The following is a 24,415-nucleotide window of genomic DNA, read 5'->3' as shown; positions in this document are numbered from 1 at the left end:
TTTCATTTCAGCTACACAAAATATGACTTTCACTTATCAATTAAGAGGAATCACCTGAAATTTAGATAAACAGATAAATAGATTCAGCTGAGGAACCTTCACTTGCTTGGTGTGAATATTTACTATAAGGTCTTACTGTAAAAAGCTGCTATAGCCCTGAATAAAACCCAATAGCTAGAATAAGAATTAAATACCTAATATCAAAAAGGTAATAATGGTTGTAACTGTACAGTTTTAGCCCAAAACTATGCTACCATTTCCACTAGATCAACAAGATTGTTGTAACAAGAATGTAACTTTTTTGGTGCACTTCTCACAAGCAATTCCAGCCTGAGCAGCTAAGGAACTCTTCTGATACTGACCAGAAGCATGAGGAATGAGTAGGGAAAAATGCTCTACTTCATGTCAGAAAACAGGAATGTTAATTAGATCTCAAAGAAGTGGTGTGCAAGGGGACTTTTGGACATATCCAGGACACAGGGACCTCATTTGAACATGAGAATTCTCCCACAGGTACTTTGTTGTTTGCAGGTACTAATTAAAAATATAAGGAGATTATGGATACGCTCTCATTATCCATAATCTGTCCTCATTTTTTTGGTGTCAACTATGTATCTCAAATATATCCCTGCTTTCGAGATATCCCTGCTTGACTTAAGGCTGCTCTCTTTCCCAACTCAAGGTATCAGTATAATACTCCCTCCAAAGGAAAGAAATTTGCCACCTCCCCTGCTCCACCATAAAACATATGGAAGTGTACCATAAACAAGAAAGTCTCACAATTGCCAAAAGACAACTATTAAATAAGGAAAAGGCATTCTGTATTGAGCCTAGAGGGATGAAAGCTAGGGATAGACATGATTGCTTATATTGATAAGGTAATTTTGGAAAACTGCTCAAGATGCACATTTTCCACAAGATTAAAGGACCTGTTGAAAGGATCCATCCACTGTAGGTTTGTTTTCTTCCACTTCCTTTTCACAGTACCCACTATCACACTTGCTATATTCCCTCAATTTTCTCTCCTATCACATCTGCTGAGACTCCTTCTGCAATGTCTACCTCCTCCTGCCTCCTCATCCCTTCTTTTCCCTCCCATGGTCCACCTCTCCCACCAGTACCTTGCAGTCCCCTGTACATGCTTTATATACCCTCTTGCTGGCATGTGGAGAAAAAGCAGCATCTTAGGTTTAACGCAGATATGCCAACAGGCTTCTACCCAACACAGTGAAAAAGGGCTGAGTTTCCTCTGTCCTGCTGTGGTGGCAGGCCTCACAGGTGCCTGCTGTCTCTGAGACAGTTCCCTGACCACCATCACACTTTCATGAAAGATTCCAGCAATTCAAAAACAAGGCCAGTTGCACAGTCTCCATCTCTCTGGAAAGCATCCTTTAAAAAAAAATTATAATGTTACAACAGCATTTGGAATTAAAATAATCAAGAATATATTTTAGACCGGGAAATACAAGAGAGTTTGAAATTTTTTAGGTTATGATTTGAAAGCAGTCTTCTGACACAAGTTGTACAGAATAAGAAATATGGTTTTAAGGTTAGCTTGATAACATTTCTAAATAGCAAGCTATGCACATTGTGGTAGAAGACAGACTGTGATATCTCGGGATGTTCCTTTCACTTTCAAGAACTTGTGACATTTGCTCTGTGATTTAACATGTTTTTAAACAGTGTCATTCAGCACAATTAAAATACAGCTGAAGTGAAAGATTATTCTCTCACAAATAATAAAACAGTAATTACCAGGAGCATATGTACTCAAAACTGATGAACCTGTGGATCCAGACCTTCAGCAGGGGATGAGGTAGAAGCTCTACACTTCTTACCAGGAAGACAAAGATCCTACAGAACGTCCTTTTTAAAGAATATTTTGTAGTATTGTGTGCAACTTTTATTTTCCAAGGATTAAGACTAATTTTCAGCTTTGTTGCACCTTGTAAGTGGCAGAGGTATCAGCTGCCACTACTGCCAACTGCTATTAAAGCCTCAAATGAGTTCAGATATGTATCTCTACCATTCTTTGATTGCATTGGGCTCATACACCTGTCCTGAGGTCAGAGGAGAAATGAAACAGGAAATAGCCAGGAGAAATAAAAAGATTGAAGAGAAAGTCATAAGAATGACATATTCAAGTGTGCTTGGATATCTTAATAACAAGCAACTGAAATTAATTTCAATACTATCTAAGATTCCCTCTGCCAGAATTCTCTGAGCCAGAATTAATGGTTTTCTCTAGTTTTCATGCTCCCTTATCTTGCATCCCGGATGACTTTTAGATTCCTGCTATCTGTAAGACCTCCAATTTTTTTTTTGTTTTTATTTTTAATTGAAAAAACAATCCCACATGCACTTTTGTATATTTTTGTGCCCCTGAATAAAGACTTGAACAACTCTGGAATGGAAATCACTCATAAAGCCTTCTACAAGCCATTTAATCAGCTTTTCTGTAGTTTATGATGTATGCAAAATCAATTAAAACAGTCTCTGATTCATGACTCATTGCTGTCCTCTGTTGTAAATCAACCATTGCAAAGTTTATAGCTTGCTTCTCATCTCATTTAAATTCAAGGTCCAGCTGGGGGGAATAGGAAACATTTTGCTGATCCCAGTTTTCAGGATCTGTAGAATAGTACGTGTTCACTATTGAAATGGAAATACCAGTTGAAACTATGAGATTGCTGAAAAAATCTTAGCATAACTCCGTAGGTGGCATTTTTCCTTCTGCACTGATATAAATGAGTGCCCTGTCATTGTGCTTCTGAAGATACCAGAACTGGTACTGAAGTACTGGAGCTAGTCTTTGACTGAGATGAAGAACTGAGACCAAAAGCTACGTATAGAGTTTAAAATGACAGTATTGTAACTGAGAAGGGAGGACTTGTAGTCCACAAGACCTAGTTTATTTAGCTCAGGTACCAACAGAAATACAGGCTGAAGATCATGAGATCATGCCGTCCCCAAAGTGCTGTGGTACACAACAAATGACTGATGCCCATGCTGTCCTGGCTTTGCTGTTCATCAGATCCAAGCTGCTTCAATCAAATTATCTGAGATTAGGCTTTTTCCAATCATAGAATAAATTTACATAGAGACTCTGTGGCATTTTTGTAAGATGAGGATCTTGTTGAAGACTTTACAGTCAATATGACTATACCTCATTCATGTAAATGCAAACCATCTTTACAAAGTGTCTTGTTTGCTTTTCCCTGTGCCCTACTGCTTTATGCTGCTATATATTTTTTCTTCAGTTGTACTTCAGTATCTTGTGAATTGATTCATTTGTATCCCATGCCTGCTCATTGTACTCACATCTGAGATATTAAATTCAACACTTGCAATCCAAACCACAAAATTTAACTTTAAGTGCAGTGTTCATTTTGTCCCTCATTTTTGTGGGATTTTTTAAGAAACTGTATTTTGGTTAAACACTTGTAAAAATCTCTCATGCAACCTAATTTTCATATCAAAATATAAATAAGAATAAACAGAAACCCCCAGGAGGGAGCAAGCAAGCACAGAGCATTCTTAGGTTTTCTTGAGCTTTCAAGTGGGACAGGATTAGACTTATATTTTTTCTCTTCTAAGCTTTTCTAACTTCAAAAAGGTGCCAGTTGAGATACTTACAGCCTTCTGTCACTATGAATATTTTTCTGACAATGCAGGATAATTAGTCTATAAAGACAAATAAACTAGCAGAAGTATTTGTAAAGGAATTTTATTTGCTAAGAACTTTATGCTATGGAAAAAAACTGGGCTACCGTAGCAAGGAATATATCTGAAAATGCAATACTCAGAGGTGTGATATATATACAGAGAGCAGACTTGTGGGTCTTCTCCCACTGTTCCTGCTGTTAAGTCTCAGACTGTATGAGTTAATGTTTAGTTCATGTTTTCTGAATTCTCCAAATGAAATCTTCTCCTCTTGTCTCAACATTTCCAAAATCCTTACTGGAACTGGCATTTATTTGGCAATGTATGGTTGATCTGATAAGAATAAAGATGCAGGAGAGGAGGAAAGCAGGGAAATTGCACAAGGAATTCATGGGGAGATAACGGAATACAGGCCAGTAAGCACCAAAAGTTAGGCATATCATTATGCAATTAAAGGATATATTCTGTTACAAGACAAAGTACAAAACACTGCACAGACAGATTGGCATATCACGTTGCACTGATTTCCAAAATTTTAATGACATCCATTTTATTTTAAAATCTTTTAAAACAGATTTTAAAATCATTTACTCACATATGTACACACATATGTAATGCCAAACATAAAAAACACTTCTTAAAATACCATTTTGGTTGCATAGCCAAATATTGAAGACTTGTGAGATGCCTGAAATATGGTTCCAGGCAGCCCGATTTTCCCTCTTGTGTGACTACACTACACTACAGCTAAATCACAGGAATTTCTGGGGCTGAAGTTCTCTATGTATACCAACAGCAGACAAAATTCCTATGGAGATCTTTCCAGTCATAAGGCTTGGGAGCCTTTCTAATGAATTTCGTACAGAAGAATTATGAGTGCTAGTAATGCTGGCATTATTTCTGGAATCAGCTTAAGTGAAAGTATTATGGGTGCCATTGAATGTTTGTCGTTAGCATCAATAATCAGGTGTCTTACTAACCAGACTGTTTACCCAAGACATTGCTTCTTGTCCAGTTTCACAAGTTTGCAATAAGAAGTTTATTGCTAGTGAGATCTTTGAATCATGACATTTATTTTAAAATAATTTTTATCTTGTTGACAATGTTTTGCTGTGCAAAAGCATGACTCTGGCAAAACATTTAGAGTAGTTTCTGGTTTTGTTTTCAAGAGCTGACAGAATGAGTTCTAGCTTGAACTCAATGATTCCCTAGAAAAGCTAACAAAGGAAAGGGCCATACAGAGGGTAGGGTCATCAAAAATCACAGCCATTTTCCTGTTGTTTTTGGAAACTGAAGGGAAAAGTATCTATGAAACTGTAAAATTTAATGAATATTTTAAAATCACTCAGAATGAGATGGCACCTCTATGGTACAGAAAGGTATAAGCTCATCCCATAAAAAGCAAATTGGGAGAGGCGCCACAAATTTTGGCTCTTCCCTATCTGTATTCCTATGGTGTGCACAGCCTCAGTCACTCTAGAAGAGGGATGTTTCAGACTTGGTAGTAGATGGAAGTAGTAGTCCGAAGATTTACCCTGTGCAGCAGAAGGCTTGTGTTTTGAGGGGCACAGAGCTTTGGGGAGCAAGTTAAAATGAAGCACTTGCCTGTTTATCCAATCTGAGAGCAACTTGCAAAGCTTTGCAGATTCAGTTAGAGGAAACCTGCTTTCCTCTGCACTGAGATCCTCATCCTCCGTGTGAAAAAGCAGCCTTGTGTAACAATACTCTCCCTTTGAAGCACACAGAAAGAGACCAAATGCTGCTCATTGCTCTGCTCTTTAAATCCTGTCACTGAGAGCATGCCAAGAGACATGGACTTTCCCCAGGTAGATTTACCTACTTTTGAAAATCTTTTTCACAAAAATACTCATCCCAGACCCTTCTTGGTCCCACAAACTGTCTTTTCAAGTTCAGGGCAATGACCGTTTCTGAAATCGTAACATTGTTTCTAAAATCAAAACTGGTAAGTCTCAGACTTCAAGATGCTTATTTTTGCCTTGTTCATTCAGTCATTACACAGGCAATAACCCTAGTTCATTACAAGCCTGAATCATTATTAGTACGAAGCTTGCTTATTCAGGCTTTGCATGGCCTTCAGGCTCTTCAGAAAAGACTTTGTGGTGGTTGCTACTTCTCAGATGAAGTGGTTTCCCTTCCCTTTTGTGAAGGACTTCACACAACCAGACTTCAAGTAGTTCTCCACACTGTTTGATGGATTTTGAAGTTTCTGAGTCTAATGGCCAAGTATGCACACACCTTAGTCCTGGAGTAGCTCATTGCAGGCATTCTGGATTTGGTTTCTTCATATATTATGTCCCCAGGACCTCTTAAAACTGCTTGATAAACCTCTGCAAAAATCTGAAGCGGTTTCATCCCGTCGTATGTTAGATCTTACCTAGCCATGCCAGTGGTGATCATATGCTGCAAAGGGAGCACATTCAGAGAGATATCCCATGGCAGGACTGGTGATAGACATCCATCTCCTGGACATTTCTGCTTCTCGATACATGCAAGAGAAGTCTCTTTTTACTTCCAAAAGTAAATTTGTTTTCCATATCTGTTGTCAAACGTGCTTCATACTTCTGTTTCACATGGACGGCCTCAGGCTCCCTGATTTCCCAAGGAGGCCAAGTACAGCATTAATGTGCTGGAAAAACCTGACTTCTGTGAAGCATGTACCAGACATTTCTCCTGTGCCTTAATGGCTAGTAGTTGAAGCAGTGGTGACCAGAACCATCCCAACACCTTACATTGAAAACTAAGGGAGTAGAACAACCTTTCCACTTTGTTGGGAAGCAGTTCATCTTTTAGGACTCTTGTACGCAATATCAGTATTGCTGATAGTAGTACCTAATACTTTAAGGTTTAGAACACAGTGTTGTATCACCAGCTCAGCCTTCTCAGGCAGAAGGCAAGAGGTAGGAGGTGCTCTCATATGCCAGGCTAAAATCTGCTGAGATCTGTAGATACAAAAATGCTGCTAGCAAGGATTTTCTTGCTATTTTCCAAGTCCGTGAGAGAATTTTCTCTCTCACAGAAGAGGTAGCAGAGTATGTAAACAACCAAACACCTGCAGCCTTGAAAAGTCTTGTTTATGGTACAGTAGAAAAATATTTTGACAATGGATGTTTTAGGATTTTAGCCAATTACCCCAAGGGGTGGCTGATCCTTTGTCCAATTAGACTATGAAGAAAAAAGTCTATAAAAGAGTTTGTAAAATAATTACATAAATCAATCTTGCTGCACAATTCCTGCCTGCTGGATCTTCTCTCCTCTTCCTCCCTATGGCTGCAGGACACGGTGATATACCCTAGGGCCTAGGCCTGTGGTAATAGAGATCGTCTCCATCTCCTAAGCTAACCAGAAAAGACACCCCCTTGTGATCTCTCTAGGACATTTCCCCCTGATACTGCAAATGCAAAAACACCCCTGGGCATGTTGAATAAGGACACATCTATACTGTGAACAGCAGTGTGAACAATACTTCTGAAAAATTCCTATTTAGTAATCTATATAAAACCACTTTTCAAGAAATAACCATTATGTTTATTTCTGAAAGCCTTTTCTTACTATGTTTTGCTTATGACAGGTACTCCTTTTTCTTAATACTATTGAATTAGGTCACTAAAGATTTTACATTTTAGAAAAAATTTTTCATTGCAATATTTACAAAAAAAGCTCTTCATGATCTGTTCTAGATGATGATTTGCTTAATTTTCATGTAAGTTTGTGTAGTAATACGCAAAAAAAAATGAGACATTTTATCAATCCATGCTAGAAAATTATTAAAGATTAATTATTTCTTTTTAAAAGTCTTCTTTTTTTTGTTTATTTGCTTTATACTACATGCAAGACTTTATGGGTCATGTTCACAGGGCAGCCAACTATGCAGAAAACATTGTAATAATTTTCAAAACTTTGTAATATCTCCTCTTTAATTTCCTGCCATGATGCTAGGAAATGTCTTTGATCTGCTCTCATAGATCCCAGGCATTTGGCTGCACTTGATTCACAAGTGAAAGAGCACACAAAATGGTTCTCAATCATTTACATAGAACTTGGGGAAGACTATCAGTCATCTTAGAAATACTCACAAAAGATTTTGAGATGGATGAACTGGCAAATCTCAGACTTTTTTTTGTGTTTCCAATAGCACTGAATTTGACCCATTTCTATCAATAATGTCAAGTAATGGTTGTCTTACACACTTCATTAAATTCTATCCTTAAACATAAGTATTGAATTTCAATTCACCCTTCTTACTTCTACAGTGTCAGTTGTCATGAGGAACAATTATTAATGGATCATGAGGTTCTTACATACAATAATGGAAACCAAAAAGCACCTACTGTTTGGTTTCTGTGTCCTAAAATAACATTTCCACCTTTTATTCTACCCTCTTAAATAATTAGATATAAAATGTATTTTAAAATTCAGCAATGAACTTCTGTGTTTTCTCTACTGAGATGCTTTGCATGAGTTTTTGATAAAGTTCAAAATCTGACTTTTTGTCTAAGATAATTGAAATCCTTAGCAAGAAGGTTTTTTCAAACCAAATTACAGCTCACAGTTAAGAAGCTGGGGGGGGGGGTGTTTGTTTGTTTGTTTTTCAGAAACTAGACACACTTTCATTACTATTTTTACATTTGGCATATATAACTGATCCCAAAGTGTTCATTCCTAAATAAAAGAGGTGCTTAGTGGAGTTTTCAGTTGTTGTCTGATTTATGTCTTGTCAACACTAGCTGTCTGGAGAACACTGGGGAGTCTCTGCCTTTCAAATGAGTAACAGACAAGGAGCAAGACTGAGAAAAGCCACCTGACAAACTTTGCTTGCTGTCACTGTTTTAGTCTAGGAGTACAAACTTAATTTGTCACAGTTGCCTGACATTTAGCATTCACTAGCAAAATTTCTTTTGGCTTTCAAAGTGCCTTGGACTCTCCAGTGCAACAATGTTTGTATATCCCTTATATGTGTTCCAGGACAGAGACTGCCTCTTCTTATAGAACACAGCACTGTGATTTGCGCTTTACTGCATACTTGAATACTTGAATATTTCTGGTATTCAGGAAGACAACGGAAATGCGAGTCTTGATTGACTACATGTGTAATGTTCCGGTTGTCCATTATGTCCTTGGTTTATATCTCCAGTTATTCTCAGTTTGCACTACTGTGCTGCAAAGAGCCTCATTAGCTATATACATTCCCCTTTCCAAACCTTACTGAGCTCACATATTGTGGCAATCAATTCAAGAGGCTAATTTTATGTTATCATTAAAGATGTCCTGCAATTAGTCTTACAGTTCTTGCCTTTAATTTTTTACTGGATGTCATTTTATTCTTTTGCTGTAAGAGTTGGCAAACATACTTTTCTCATCTACTTCCTCTTTTGCATTTATTATGTTCAGTAACAGTAATTAATCTCCTCTGCAAGGCAAACAAATCTAATCCTCTCAGTTTCCCAGAGGAGTGCTTTCTGTATCTTTGATTATTTCTTGTCACTTAACTGCACACGGTATTTTATTTGCATTTGGTAAATAACTTGGTTGAACTATCACATTCATATCTGCGCAGTCCATCTCAAGGGGTAACATAGCACTGGTTTTTGTATTCTTCTTGTGTCCTACCATGTCCTCATTAGCTGTATTTTCTTCTCAAGTTTTCTTCCTAAGAGGTCAAAGCTTAGCTTGAAAACCAAACCAATAACCAATTATCAGCAATACAGGTTGGTTCTTTCAAGTTTTCTAACCCAGCCTTTTCAGTTTTGTTTCTGAAGACTTATTTTTATCCATTCCCTGCCTGTGAAAGTTATTCAATTATATTTTTTATATCTAAAGTTATTCAATTTCTCTATCACTTGCTTTACACAGAATATCTGTAGTGAAGATAATACTTAGATGGAAATTGCAGTACCTCACTTCCAAGTCTGTCACTATTCACATCCTGTCTTGTGAAGCTCCAGTCACTGCTCACTTACCAGACTTCTGCATGGACCTTCACTTGCTCCTGTTGACCCAAACCCACTTGCAGCTCTTGTGATCTCTCTGGTGCTGTTTTTGGATGAATCTCAGTCTTCCCGGTTCAGTCTTACAACTGCTTCCATGACCTGTTCTGGCTTCTCAGCTACTGAGAAAAAGCTCCTTAAAATGCTGTCGTTTAACAAACTACAACTGTAGTTCTACTGTAGTAAAAACTGGAGTTTTACCTCCATCTCAATTTGCAAATGATGAACTTTAAAGCCATCTTTCTTGATGGTGTTACAGAAATAACGTCCACTGTTTGCCTTCCCACATTACACACATATCATCAGAAGTTAATCCTCCTAACTTCAGTCATTACTGTAACTCATTTAGACAGGCTTTCCATTTTGCATGGCTTGAGTTTGGAACACTGTGTATTTTATAAATCAAGTAGTTGGGTTTTTTTCCATATCAAGCTTTGCATATACTGGGTATTTATTTAAATGCACTGCATTTAATTTATTCCTTTCTACTGTAAACAAAACAACAGACATGTTGGAAAAATTTCATCATTTCACTGGGTAACAATCTATGGCTCTTGGATAGGGGCCGTAAAAACACATATTGATTTACTGCCAACATTTGCAATAATTTAACTTATGGCTTAACTCTTGTGTACATTTAGGCTTCACAGTTGGTGTAATACCTGGATATTTTTTTATAATCCCTTACTTCTATGCATCCCATTCTGTATCTTCAATGGTTATTTATATTTCTGGATGTTGTTCACTCTAATGAAGACCTACGAGGAGATGGTAATAAAAGCACATTTTCATGTTGAATAAGCAGAGAGTTTTTGCCAGGGTAAAATGTATGTAAAATATCACGGCATGACCTCTTCTCTATTGTGTATCAGTATTTAAATCACATATCACTATTGAAGTTCATGATCGTGAGCTGGCTATAAGAATCTGTGGATACAGCCCAAGTGCCTTGACATTCCAAAAATAAGGTGCCTCCAAATTTAAACACGGAGTCACAGAATCATAGAATATGTTGAGTTGCAAGACACCCTTTCGGATCATCAAATCCAACTCTTGGCCCTGTGCAGGACACCCCAAGAGTCACACCATGTTCCTGAGTGCATTGCCCAGACACTTGAGTTCCCCAGGGAGCCTGTCCCAGTGCTCAACTGCCCTCTGGGTAAAAAACTTCTTCCAGATATTCAATTTAAACCTCCCCCAGCGCGTTTTCATGCCATTTCCTTGAGTGTTGTGATGGGTCACAGGAGTGAAGGGATCAGTACCTGCCCCTCCACTTCCCCTCATAAGGAAGTTATAGACTGCAATAGGTCTCCCCTCAGTCTCCTCCAAGGTGAAAAACCAAGCGACCTCAGCCTCTCCTTATATGGTTTCCCCTCCAGACCCTCCACCGTTCTTATGGCCCTAGTTTGAATGCTCTCTAATAGCTTAATATCTATTTTATATTGTGGCACCCAAAACTTCCCCCAGCACTTGAGGTGAGGCCATGCCAATGCAGAGCAGAGGGGACAATCCCCTCCCTTGCCTGGCTGGCAATGCTGTGCCTGATGCCCCCCAGGACACAGACGTCCATCCTGGCTGCCAGGGCACTGCTGACTCATATTCAACTTGCCATCTACCAAGACACCCAGATCCCTTTCCATGGCACTACCTTCCAGCCTCTCATTCCCTGGTCTATAAAAGCAGTTGCCACATACCAGGTGCAGAATCTGGCATTTGCCATTGTTAAATGCCATACATTTGGTGATTGCCTGTCTTTCTTATTTGTCTAGGTCCTCTGTCCTGGGGTGATGTTATGAAGCTGCTTTATTCCTTAACCATCCACTCAATGCCCAAGGACGCTGTTTCTCTAAGATGGACCCGGGGGGCGGCACCACGGGATCTGGGGCAGTTGAACGGCTGAGCCCAACAGCTCAGGGGCTCTGGGGTTCGGCAGGGCTCAGGAGGGAGTGCGTCAGGAGTGCTGTGCTGTTTTTCTGGGATTCCTTTGTGTTCCAGCTAGCTGGGAAAAGGTTGGGGTTTTTTTCCTGTTCTTTTTTCCCTTTCCTTCCCCTCGCTTCACTGCCTCCCTTCCCTCCTCTCCAGTCCGGTGGGTCCGTGGGATGCCCCCGGCTGGTCCGAGTCCGCGTGTCTGTTCCCTCTCTGGGAATTTGTTGTATTTTGAGGGGTTTTTTTTATCCTGTTCTACCCTGTTTTGTTTGGTGTTAATGAACAGTTTGGTTTCTTTTTCCCACTTTCACTCCTTGTGACCTGTTTGTCTCATTGACGGAGGAAAAGGGAAGGAACACTCATTCTGGAGTGCTTCCTCCTGAAGTTTTGTCTCAAAAACCAATGTGGGGCATGTGAAAGTGGAAAAAAACCCAAAAAAACAACATTTTGCTTTGAATCACTTTGTATTGAACTACAGCAGGAAGACCATCCTGTTTGATTTAATAATTTTAATTTTTGATTTAATAATCAGGACTGCCATTTTGATATGCCTGGTGTTAGTGATCTCTCGAAGTTTGACGGAAGTAATGGAAACCATTGAGAATGTGTATGTCATGTTGTTTTTCCATTCTGGCCTTGGTAGTTTCCTTTTGGAATGTATTAGCAATTACACCCAGTTTGTTAGGGGAAAAGCAGGGGATGATAATTCCCAGCCCTTCATCCCCTTCTTCCCCTTCAGATCTGGCACGTCACCTTTTGAAAGTGTCCAGTTTCCCCTGGATGTCAAAGATACCACCTCCTTATTATGTTATCTAGCAGGGTTTCTCTATGTGGTCTCCAGCTTGTCTAAAACAAGGGCTGAGATTTCCAGAGGGGTTTCCCAAACACCTGTCCCAATTGTAGAAAATCCTATATGGTGTGGGATGTGGGAGGACACAGGCCAGACCCTGGAGCAGTTTTCTGACCTAGTAGTCTGGAACTTCCCCTCTGAACAAATTCAGAATCCAGCTGAGGTGGGGAAGTATCTGAAGGAAAACTGCAATAACAACACTGATGAAAAGGAAAAGCTCATTGTCATGTGCTGGGCCCTGGCTAATGCTTACTGCACACTGCTGGATACTGTAGGGCAGAAGATACAGCCCGAGGGGCAGGAGAATAAGCCAGCAGACACCCCAATCGCTGCAGCTAAAGCAGATGGGGAGCCTAAACGAATAACAATTGCCCCTGTCCAGAGAAAGAAACACAGAGCCAAATCCATTCGCCCAGTGGATGATAATGGGCAGCCAGGACCTTCACAGCCAGCAGAGGAATTGGAACCCGAAGTCATTACCGAGCTCCCGTCCACAGAAAGCCTTTGTACCCTGACAAAGGATTACACCCGATGGCCTGATGAAATTATATTAAGTTGGATGGTCCAAATCTGGGACCCTGCAGGCAATGGTACAATTCTGGATGGCACTGAAGCAAGGCATTTGGGATCCCTGTCACATGATTTAAGTATTGGCCAAGGGATGACAAGGGGGCCTGAAACTCTCAGCCTCTGGTCACAGCTTTTAAGAAGTGTGAAGGAAAGATACGTGTGCCGAGAAGATCTCCAGCTGCAGCTAAACCCCTAAAAAAACATGGAACAAGGGATTCAATGCCTGAGAGAACTGGCAGTGATAGAGATCATCTTCTCAGATGACCAAGCAATTAGGAGCCCTGACATGGTAAAATGCACACCGGTGATGTGGCTGAAACTTGCCGAACCAGAACACGCCACCAGAATACGCTCCTGCTTTAGCAATGATGACATGGAATGCGGGGACGAGACAATGAGTTCTATGGTGAGGAGGCTCTGAGCATATGTAGGCCCTCTGCACGGCCCAACACAAGCAAGAATTGCAGCTGTGGAAAAGAGTCTGTCAGAGACCATACAGAAGATGGAAGATAGGATGGACAAGACTCATCAGAAACTCAGGAAGGAGCTGAAAGAAGGCCTTCTCCAAATCACATCAGTGCAGACCAGAGGCCCTGTCACCAGAAACAGATGTCCCATGGCTAGGGAGAGAGGGTACACCCCAAGAGCTGAACTGTGGTTCTTTCTGTGTGACAGTGGGGAAGACATGAGGAGGTGGGATGGAAAACCAACTTCTGTCCTGGCAGCACAGGTGCGTGAAATGAAGGATGGTAATGCTGAGAGAGGGAGTTCCACCAGAAGGGAAGTAGCTAGAGTTTTGAAGGATAACCAGGACTAGAGGGGCCCCGCCTCTAGCCAGGTAGAGGCCAGGGAAAATTGCATCTTTTGGACAGTGTGGGTTTGATGGCCTGGCACACCAGAACCACAAAAATACGAAGCCTTGGTTGACATGGGCGCACAGTGCACCTTGATTCCATCGAGATACGTGGGGGCAGAACCGGTTTCTATTCCTGGAGTGACGGGGGATCGCAGCAGTTGACCCTGCCTGAAGCCGATGTTAGCCTAAATGGACAAGAGTGGAAGAAACATCCTATTGTGACTGACCCAGGGGCCCCGTGTATTCTGGGCATAGACTTTCTCCAGAGTGGGTATTTAAAAGACCTGGAGGGACTCAGGTGGGCCTTTGGAATAGCTGCTGTGGAGGCAGAGGGCATTCGGCAATTGAACACCTTGCCTGGGCTGACCGAGAATCCTTCTGCAGTTGGGCTTCTGAAGGGAGAAGATCAGCAAGTGCCAATTGCCACCTCGACAGTGCATCACTGGCAGTATCGGACAAATCGAGATGCTGTGATTTCCATCCACACAATGATTCGCGAGCTGGAGAGCCAAGGGGTGGTCAGCAAGACCCACTCACCCTTCAACAGCCCCATTTGGCCTGTAAGCAAGTCGGAAGGGGAATGGAGATTGACTGTGGACTATCGTGCCCTGAATGAAGTGACTCCACCACTGAGCACTGCTGTGCCAGACATGTTGGAGCTCCAGTACGAGCTGGAGTCCAAAGTAGTGGAGTGGTATGCCACTATTGACATCACTAATGTGTTTTTCTCCATTCCTCTGGCAGCAGAGTGCAGGCCTCAGTTTACCTTACCTGGAGGAGTGTGCAGTATACCTGGAACTGACTGCCCCAGGGGTGGAAGCACAGTCCCACCATTTGTCATGGACTAATCCAGACTGCACTAGAAAAGGATGAGGCTCCAGAACACCTCCAGTACATTAATGATATCATTGTGTAGGGGAACACAGCATTGGAGGTATTTGGGAAAGGAGAGAAAATCATCCAGATTCTCCTGGAAGCTGGCTTTGCCATAAAAAAAAACAAAGTCAAGGGACCTGCTCAAGAGATCCAATTCCTGGGAGTAAAGTGGCAAGATGGATGATGTCAGATTCCCACTGAGGTCATCAGCAAGATCACTGCGATGTCTCCACTGACCAACAAGAAGGAAACACAAGCTTTCCTAGGCACCATAGGTTTCTGGAGAATGCACATTCCCGAGTACAGCCAGATCGTGAGTCCTCTCTACCTGGTTACCCGCAAGAAGAACGATTTCCACTGAGGCCCTGAACAGCAGCAAGCCTTCGCCCAGATCAAACAGGAAATTGCTCACGCCGTAGCCCTTGGCCCAGTCAGGACAGGACCAGAGGTGAAAAATGTGCTCTACTCTGCAGCCAGAAACAAGGGTCTGTCCTGGAGCCTTTAGCAGAAGGTGCCTGGTGAGACTCGGGGTCGGCCACAGGGATTCTGGAGCCGGAGCTACAGAGGGTCCTCTGACTCCAACAGAGAAAGAAATCCTGGCAACCTGTGAAGGAATCCAAGCTGCCTCAGAGGTCATTGGCACTGAAGCACAACTCCTCCTTGCACCCCAACTACCGGTGCTGGGGTGGATCTTCAAAGGAAAGGTTCCCTCTTACCTACCATGCCACCCATGCCACATGGAGAAAGTGGATTGCCCTCTGTCCTGGGTTGCAGTGTATTCCATTACCATCCTCATGAGCTGTTGAAATCAGGTGGGGGAGTGTTTCCTTGCCTCCTCCCCCCAGACTATCTTTCTGTTAATGGCCCATCATTGTCCTGCCACATGACTCAGAGATAACTCCCTCCAGACTATCTTCTGTTAATGAGCCTAATCAACACTTGGCCTCATGACTCATCACCCCATTGTGAGATGCTCCACCCAGAGGGAGGAACCAAGCATCCCATCGTGGATATAAGCTGAGACTGAACACCAGAGACAACACCTTTCCACTGGATTTCCAGAGGACAGGAGCTACACAGCCACCACTGGACCTTCTGAGGAAGAGCAGACCCTTTTTCTACAGGATCACCGCTTCAGAGGACTGCAGCCACCATTCTGTCAGACTGCTACCACCACCCTGCCTAACAGGGTGTCAGGTTGTACCCTGACTCTGTCAGTTTGAACCAGTGTTTTCTTTTAGTTTTTTTTTTCTTTTCTTTTTTTAACTTCTCCATTAAATTGTTATTCTGACTTGGTGCCTCCCACTGGTTTGTTTTCAAACTAGTACACCCTCATAACACAACCCCCCCCCGTACTGGAAACCTGAATCGCCCTGGGATCTAAGAAATAATCATGAATTGGCCTGAAGGTGAAAGCTTTGGTCTCACTGATGAAGAGGAACCAGAACAAGTGACACATGCTGAGGAAGCTCCACTGTACAACCAACTGCCAGCAGAAGAAACACTCTACTCCCTTTTCACTGATGGTTCCTGTCACATCGTAGGGATGAACCAGAAGTGGAAACCAGCTGTATGGAGCCCCACACGACAGGTTGTATGTCCATGTTTGTTGAATGTCACTGCTGCTGTTTGTATATAGGTATGTATATACGGATAAACGTGGTTAAAGCTGAAATGTATTAATGTGGGCATTGAGCGGATGGTATGGAATAAGGGGTGGAATATCCTGGGGTGACATTATGAAGCTGCTTTATTCCTTAACCATCCACTCAATGCCCAAGGACGCTGTTTCTTTAAGATGGACCCGGGCGGCGGGGCCACGGGATCTGGGTGCGGGGCAGTTGAACGGCTGAGCCCAACAGCTCAGGGGCTCTGGGGTTCGGCGGGGCTTGGGAGGGAGTGCGTGGGGAGCGCTGTGCTGTTTTTCTGGGATTCCTTTGTGTTCCAGCTAGCTGGGAAAAGGTTGGGGTTTTTTTCCTGTTCTTTTTTCCCTTTCCTTCCCCTCGCTTCACTGCCTCCCTTCCCTCCTCTCCAGTCCGGTGGGTCCGTGGGATGCCCCCGGCTGGTCCGAGTCCGCGTGTCTGTTCCCTCTCTGGGAATTTGTTGTATTTTGAGGGGGTTTTTTATCCTGTTCTACCCTGTTTTGTTTGGTGTTAATGAACAGTTTGGTTTCTTTTTCCCACTTTCACTCCTTGTGACCTGTTTGTCTCATTGACGGAGGAAAAAAAGGGGAGGAACACTCATTCTGGAGTGTTTCCTCCTGAAGGACAGCCTCCCTGTCCTCATAGGAGTTGACAGCTCTTCCCAATTTAGTGTTGTCAGCAAACTTATTTCGTATTCCTTTAAGTCTTGACCCTGGATTACCAGGACTAGCCAAAATCTCAGACTAAAAGAATGACCTTGCAAGTATGTCATGGGTTGACCCAGGCCACATGCCAGGCACCCACAAAAGCCACTCACTCAGTCCCTTCTGCAATGGAGAGTGCAGAGAAAATTTAACAAAGGGTTCATGGGTTGAGATAAGGACCTAAAGAGATCAAATACCATCAAGGGAAAAACAGGCTCAAGTTAGAGGCATGAAGTGAATTTACTACTAACAAAATCAGAGCAGGATAATGTCTCCCATGGGAGACAATTCTCCATGAACTTCTCCAATATGAATCCATCTCATGAGCAACAGCTTTCTGCAAACTGCTACAAAGTGAGTCCATCCCACAGGCAACAGTCCTCCCCAAACTGCTGCAGTGTGGGTCACTCTTCCACAGGGTGCAGTCCTTCAAGGCTGCTCCAGCATGGGAGCCTCTCTCCACAGGTCTCCCACAGGTTGGCAGCCTCCTCTCAGGCATCCACCTGCTCCAGCGTGGGATTCCTCCACAGGCTGCAGGTGGATCTCTGCAGATGGAGCTGTGCTCCATGGGCTCAGGGGCACAGCTGCTTCACTATGGTCTTCACCACAGGCTGCAGGGGAGCCTCAGCTCCAGTGCCTAGAGCACCTCCTCCCCTCCTTCTCCACAGACCTTGGTGTCTGCAGTTGTTCTTCTCATATACTCACTCTGCTCTTCTCTGGCTGAAATAAAACTGCAAAAACTTCTGGTTTGATTTCTTCTTAAATATGTTATCACAGAGGCATTACCACCCTCTCTAATTGGCCCAGCTTTGCCCAGCAGCACATTCATCTTTGGAGCCTTTGGCTCTGCTAGACATGGTGGAAGCTTTCAGCGGCTTCTCACAGAAGCCACCTCTGTGGCTCCACCGCTACCAAAACCAGGTTATGCAAAACAAATACAAGGTGCCATTTCTCAAACTGTCTCCTCACAATCTCCAGTAGCCTGTTTCCTTCTAGGGAAGCTAGGGAAGAGCAGTCTTGGCCTTACCTTCTTCATGCTTTTCCAGACAACCACCAAGTACAAGAAGAAATCTCAATGTACATCTGGTGCTTCGAACTTTGCTTGTGTAATCCAACTTTGGTCTTTGGAACTGCTGTCAGAAAGGCATCAGCACCCTGAACCCTAAGACAACCACCTCCTGAGGTCTCTGCCAGGTCTTTGCTGAGCTCTCCACTTGGTATTGCCAAAGGCTCTTTTAACGTCTCATCTTTATGTCTTGTCAGCATGCACAGCTCTTAAAAGCCACCAGGTAAATCATGATTTTGAGTCTAGTCCGTGGTTTTTTTCCAGATGAAAATAAAACCTAGCTTTATATTGAAAAAGGCACGTGGATATTGTTCTATTTCTTTACAAATATCTGGAATGTTTCTTTCTTTATAGCAAACTCAGCAGTAAATACTTGTTGTAGTGGTTATTTCTTGCAGCTGAGACCTTTTAAACAACCCTGTGTAACTTGAACTTACAGACCTCTATATTAAAGCTTTTCCTGTTCAGCTTCTGCTCTTATGCTGAGAAAAATTTAAAACTGATTGTCCATATTAGTGACTCTTTGTACATCTTCAGATTCTGCTGCTGTGGATGTTTAGTAATTTCAAGAGTCTTTTAGGTTTTCCAAAGACTTTCTAAATATTCTGCTTTGCATTTTGTTTGTATACGCAGAGAAAGCATTCAAACAAACCCATGTTGCCACTCTCTTGCCCCTGTTCCCAATATCTAGATACAGGTTACAACTTCATCTGTTTGCAACCAAAAAATCTGGCATTCATGTCAGCAAATACTTGATCTGGCAGCTGAGTATTTGGCCTTTCCTGTGTGCTTCTTGATCACACAGGACAAAGTGGACTTACACATCCTCCTCACTCCACAGATGCAGCAAGGTTATAACAGTGCTCTGTCTTGGGGCTCTCATACTCTGCTTCTTGCTTGTGCCCACACTGGCATAGCAGTTTTATGCCTGTCCATGCATTAGTAGTGTACATGACCATGAAACTTCTCTTAAAAACATTACATTAGCTTACAGGAGCTATCCCTTTTCCATGCCTTCTCCAGATTTTGCATTCAAAAGTACTTAATAGTTCCATCTTGACTCAGAAAGTAGTTTTTGTGAATACTTTGTGGTTATATCCTGCTTATTTGTACTGAATTTTAAAGTCAGAGGAGGGATGTAGCAGAATATTAGGGGAAGGAAATGTTTAATTTCTGTCATATAATCAGCATATTTCTGTCCATCAATCAAAAGTTAATTTATTTTCTTCCTTTGTGGTACACAACTTCAATTGTTCAACTGTTTCTTTCCTCTGCCCGTGTTTCTCTTAAGTCTTACAACAGCTTTCAGTTAAATGAATGTCTTCCAGCAGGTAGGAAGAAGATGCAATTCATGTTGTGCACAGATAATATTAAGCATCCAATACTGTGAAATTACACACTCCATTTAAAAATAGTTGACAGGAGGAGGAGGGGGTGGAAGAACAAATTATTAGCAGCCTGTTTGTCTGTCACACTGCTGATCAAATCTGGAGAGAAAATAGGAGAAGAGTTGTTGGGAAAGCAGTGGGATCTTACACTGTAGGAGGCCTCCTTGTGATTAGTGCTCATGACATAGAGCTTTTGCCCTTCCTGTCAAAAATCAGTTTGGTAACCATTTCCATACATCTTGTTCAACCTGAAAGAATGGCTAGTATGAAATATTCAGGAGGTGTGCACTTCAAAAGCTACATTCTCTACGTTATGTATAGTTCACCTGGAAATACATAATACCTTTAAAACACAAATTGGCTCTCAAAGGGCACTCATCCATTTTCCTCTCTGTTTTATGCAGGGACAAGAATGTGCCCTCTGGTGACTGCAGCTGACAGCTGTGGATGAAAGCCATTCTATCAAAAGCTGTCTTCTCTGTTTTCAAGCCCTCTCTCATCATGTCCAAGCCAACGTGTATTAGGCTCCAAGGCTTCTTTCATTATTTGTCTTTGTAATCTGAAGTTTTAGCCAGTTCTTTCAAGGTTGGGAGGAAGTTTGAAGGTCTACACTGAAACCTCTCTAAAAATGGAAAATCAGGGTACCACTATCAAAATACAAGGTATCAAATCATATTCAGATCCAGATTCTGCAGAAGTTAATTTCCACAGCTGTAAAGATCAAATCCAGGAGTTTGGGGTTATTGCTAGTGGTAAGTTAAAACACCAGTACTCCTTTCTGTGTAAGTGAAATCAGCCTTCCCTTTGGACCAAAAATATCCTGGAGGAGCATCCTCACTGCCAGATGGACTTCCTCAATTGATCTTAAAAACCCTGAAATTTGTTGGTGAACACTGAATAGTTGTCGGATTGCACCTCTGCAAAGTCACAGCACTTGAAGAGTCATCTTTATCTTAAGAAGCAAATTAAGCTTCTTTTTGTCAGCATAACAACCTTGTTTTCTCTTTGAGTGTCTTGGATTCAGTAGTGTTTCTCTGTTTAAAGAATACATTTGACTGAAATAATTTTAAAAAGGTTTTAGAAAGCTACATGAATATGATGTGATGAGGCAAACCACTGTGCCTCTGGTATAAGCCATCACAGCTGTCCAATCTGTGGCAGCTTGCTGGTGACTTGAATGGTCCATTAAATTACATGGTCTGATTCTTCTCTCTCCATGGAATATTGCAAAATGAGCTTTTAAGGAAACCACGTAGCTACTCAACATGCATATCTAAAGCCGCAGTCATGCAGTCATTTAACACAGACGGCTCTTTACTTCTTCGACCTCAGTAGAGCTGGCTCAAGACCATAGGCAGAGGGTAGAGGGCTGGAGCCAACAAGGTTTAGCTGATCTGACTCAACACCTCATCTCTACCTCTACCTAGCCATTGGCTGTTGCTGAGAGAAGTTGTAGGAGCCAAAGGACAAACTCCTGTCCTGACAACTAGAGAAGCAGAAGCTCCAGTCATTTAGGCACTCTCCTCTGATTCCCCTCTTTCCTCATGGCAATGAGCTTGGTAGTATTCCTGCTTCCTCTCCCAGAAAGCAGTTGCAAGGTGAGAGGGGGCTGATGTGTGGGAAGTGGCATGGCTCCTCTCAGGGCCTAAAAGTATGTGAGCAGAAGAAGGAAAGGTGGACAACAAGATTTCCGGCCTTTGTCTTCCCAATTCACTACCTCATGTAATAGAGCCCTGCTTTCCTGGAAATGGCTGAATATCTGCCTGCCCATTGGAAGCGGTGAATGAATATCTCGGTTTGGTTTGATTTGTTTGCATGTACAGCTTGCAAGCACAGCTTTTACCTATTAAATTATCCTCATCTCCACTTGTACTTTTCGGATTCTTTCCACCTCCCCACTGGGGTGAGTGAGCAGCTCTGCAGGGCTTTGCTGCCAAATGGGGTTAAACCATGACAAAGCTGAAAATCTGCTTTATCTCTGCCAGCCTTCCTTACTCATCTTTACCTTCTGAGACTCCTGAAGACTTTCCAATCCTGCCTTTAAACACTTTTCCCACTCAAATCCCTTCTGCTGTCACTGCAAAACTGAGTTCTGCCATTGAGCCAACCCTGATGTTTTCTTCACCTGTATTAATTGTACATATATAGATTCTCAAGTGTTCGAAAGATTATGGTATGTGAATTTATTAAAACACTGGCATTAAAACTTCTGGCAATAATTTCTGCGTGAGTAACAGACTGAAAATCCTCAAATACAAAACAATATTTTCCTAAAAACAGCAATTATAAAATGTTTACCAGTTGTCCTGGTTACAGGACAGTAGGGTGCCAGTTTAGGACTATGTGGGTGTACCACACTGTGTATTCTACTCCCCTCTGTCATTTCTGATGAACTGCTAATGATGGGTCATTTTCAGGAGCTGTCCTGTGCACACCAGACACCTCAGGCTACAGGCTGGGTAGGCAGGGTAGTGCAAAGGCAGGGTAGTGTTTCTTCTTCTTCACACCTACGACTCAGCTGTGGTAACTCCCTCCGGGAAGCACCAGCACAGTTACACCAATCCTGAGGGGTCATTTCTGCTAATGGGCTGTAAGGGACTCAATGGCACCAGCAGAATAGGCAACAACTCAGAGCATCAAAGACTTCCAAGTATCCCATGACTCACAGGATTACATCATCCAGTGTAAAACTCCCTGCCCCAGGGGAGGTCCTGAGCATTCCCACCTGAACCTAAGCATATATAATCTTTGGGGTTTTGGGGTCTTGGGACAACACCACTTGACAGATCCAGAGGAGGACCAGAGCTTCCATAGGACCACTGCTTTTGACAAGACTGTGACCATCACTTCAACAGGATGCAACCGCTTGACAGGACTGTGACCATCACTGACCAACAGCATGCCAGTTTGACTTTGTGGGTTTAAGCCAGTTCTCTGTGTATCATTGCATTTATTGTAATCTTTCTATTAAATTATAACTCTGACCTGAAATCTCTCTTAAGGTAAATGAATGGGGTTCATTTCTCCAACCAGTTTACTTCTAAACCAGCACACCAGTTCTTCTCCAACTCTCTCAACAAGCAGGCTCTGGTTCACAAACGGCCTTTTAACTTACATCAATTATATTGTTTCTATACATTGGTGTTATGTCTTGATTAACTATTTCATATTCTGAACAACTGAAATGCTATAAAAACCTAAACACTTTAAAGCTAGAAGAATTAATCCGTAATGTGCACAATTCTTAACTGTGCCAAGCTGAAGTCAAGTTTGAGCTGAAGGTGTTTGGAAATATTCCCAAGTGATATTTCTGTCATCACACTTTCCAATTTATCTTTCATTTCTGTTGTGGTTGCTGCTGCTCAGCTTTATTTATAAATCTTTCAAAATAGGAATTTATAATTAATACACAGTTTCTTAAATTAAAGCACTGAGGCACTAACAAGTAAGCACCACTATAATCAAGCTAATTAAAAGGCCACGTTAAGGATAGGAATCTGCATATGAAAAGGAACATAATTTTCCTGATGGTAGTTTTACTATCCTCTTATATTTGCATGCACCCTGTAGAGTCTCACCATCATTTGAAGCTAAGCTACTTAAAGAAAAATCAGGTTTTTACCCCTTAATCTCTTTAAACTAAAGCAGTATTTCCAGTTTTGACCAACAGGTTCTGTGTTTTTCAAAGTTCATTCTTTGAAGAATTGAAATACTTTAATTTATCCAGAGCAGCAGATGCACAGCACACTTGGGGACAAATGAGATGAGTGAGCTGTGTACTGAATTTTTAATTATGTTTCCTGGTAGAGACTTCAGAAAGCACTTTTGAAGACTACAATCTAACTCGGTAATGAGCAGTTTTCTTCATCTGAAAACTATGTGGAAAGATTACTATGGCCTTTCATACTCAGAAGCTACTGCAGGACATTTTGGTGATAGCATTTTTTTTTCGTTGCCAGAAGGGTAAAAAGGTGGGACAGGGGAGACACTAACAAAAACCAACATAAGTTGCACACACATCCTCTTTCCATATCCAATAAAAATCCTTTCTGTGACTAAGTTTTACTTAGTAAAATCCCCGTTCTGGTGACAACTAATGTTTTCAAGCAGAAAAGACTATTTAGGATAGGAAACCTTTCAAGGCACTCTCTCAAGTATGTGATGTAGACATAAATTTAGAAAGAAGGACATTGAGGTCACTTGGAGCTTAGATGTTAAGGAGCATGAGGTTCATACCTTAAGTTACATTCTTTTTTGACTTTATTTTTGCAATATATACTTACAGTCCCAGTGCTAAATAAACACTAAAAACTCAAGAAGTAATTTCATAATATTCTGAAGGATTGCTGTGGACTTGAAAATTTACCATATACAGTGTCTGTCAATCATCCCAGTCTCTTAACTTTCCATACAATGTCCTAGAGTTGTTAATAATTCTGTGACTCAGAGAGTGCATGCACTGTGGAGAACTGGTTAGTTAGCTGTGGTGTACTTTATAGTGTTTCTGTGACCACAGTCTGGTTTTTTGCTGGTTGTCTTTAATAGGAAATCTGAACCAAAGTTTTTCTGGAAGTTGACTACTACCTTTTATATTGTGCAGATCTGCAAGTATTTCCAACCGTGTCATTTCACTGCTCAACAAAAGACTTCCATGAGTAAGTCAGCACATCCTGTCACATCCCTGCACTTATTTTGTGGTTTAAGTTCCCTTTAGTTGATTTCCAGCAAAATCAGGCTTGGAGAACCTTTTGTTGATGACAGTTAACCAATGAAGTTTATAATAACCATCCAGTCCTTCAACTGGATTAAAGCAGTTGTTTCTATACCAGGAAACCTTCCTCAAATGGCAATAAATAATTCATCAAGAA

Source organism: Corvus moneduloides, chromosome Z (assembly GCF_009650955.1).
Source record: "Corvus moneduloides isolate bCorMon1 chromosome Z, bCorMon1.pri, whole genome shotgun sequence".
Classification (NCBI taxonomy): Eukaryota; Metazoa; Chordata; class Aves; order Passeriformes; family Corvidae; genus Corvus; species Corvus moneduloides.
Note: the sequence above shows the minus strand (reverse complement) of the source record.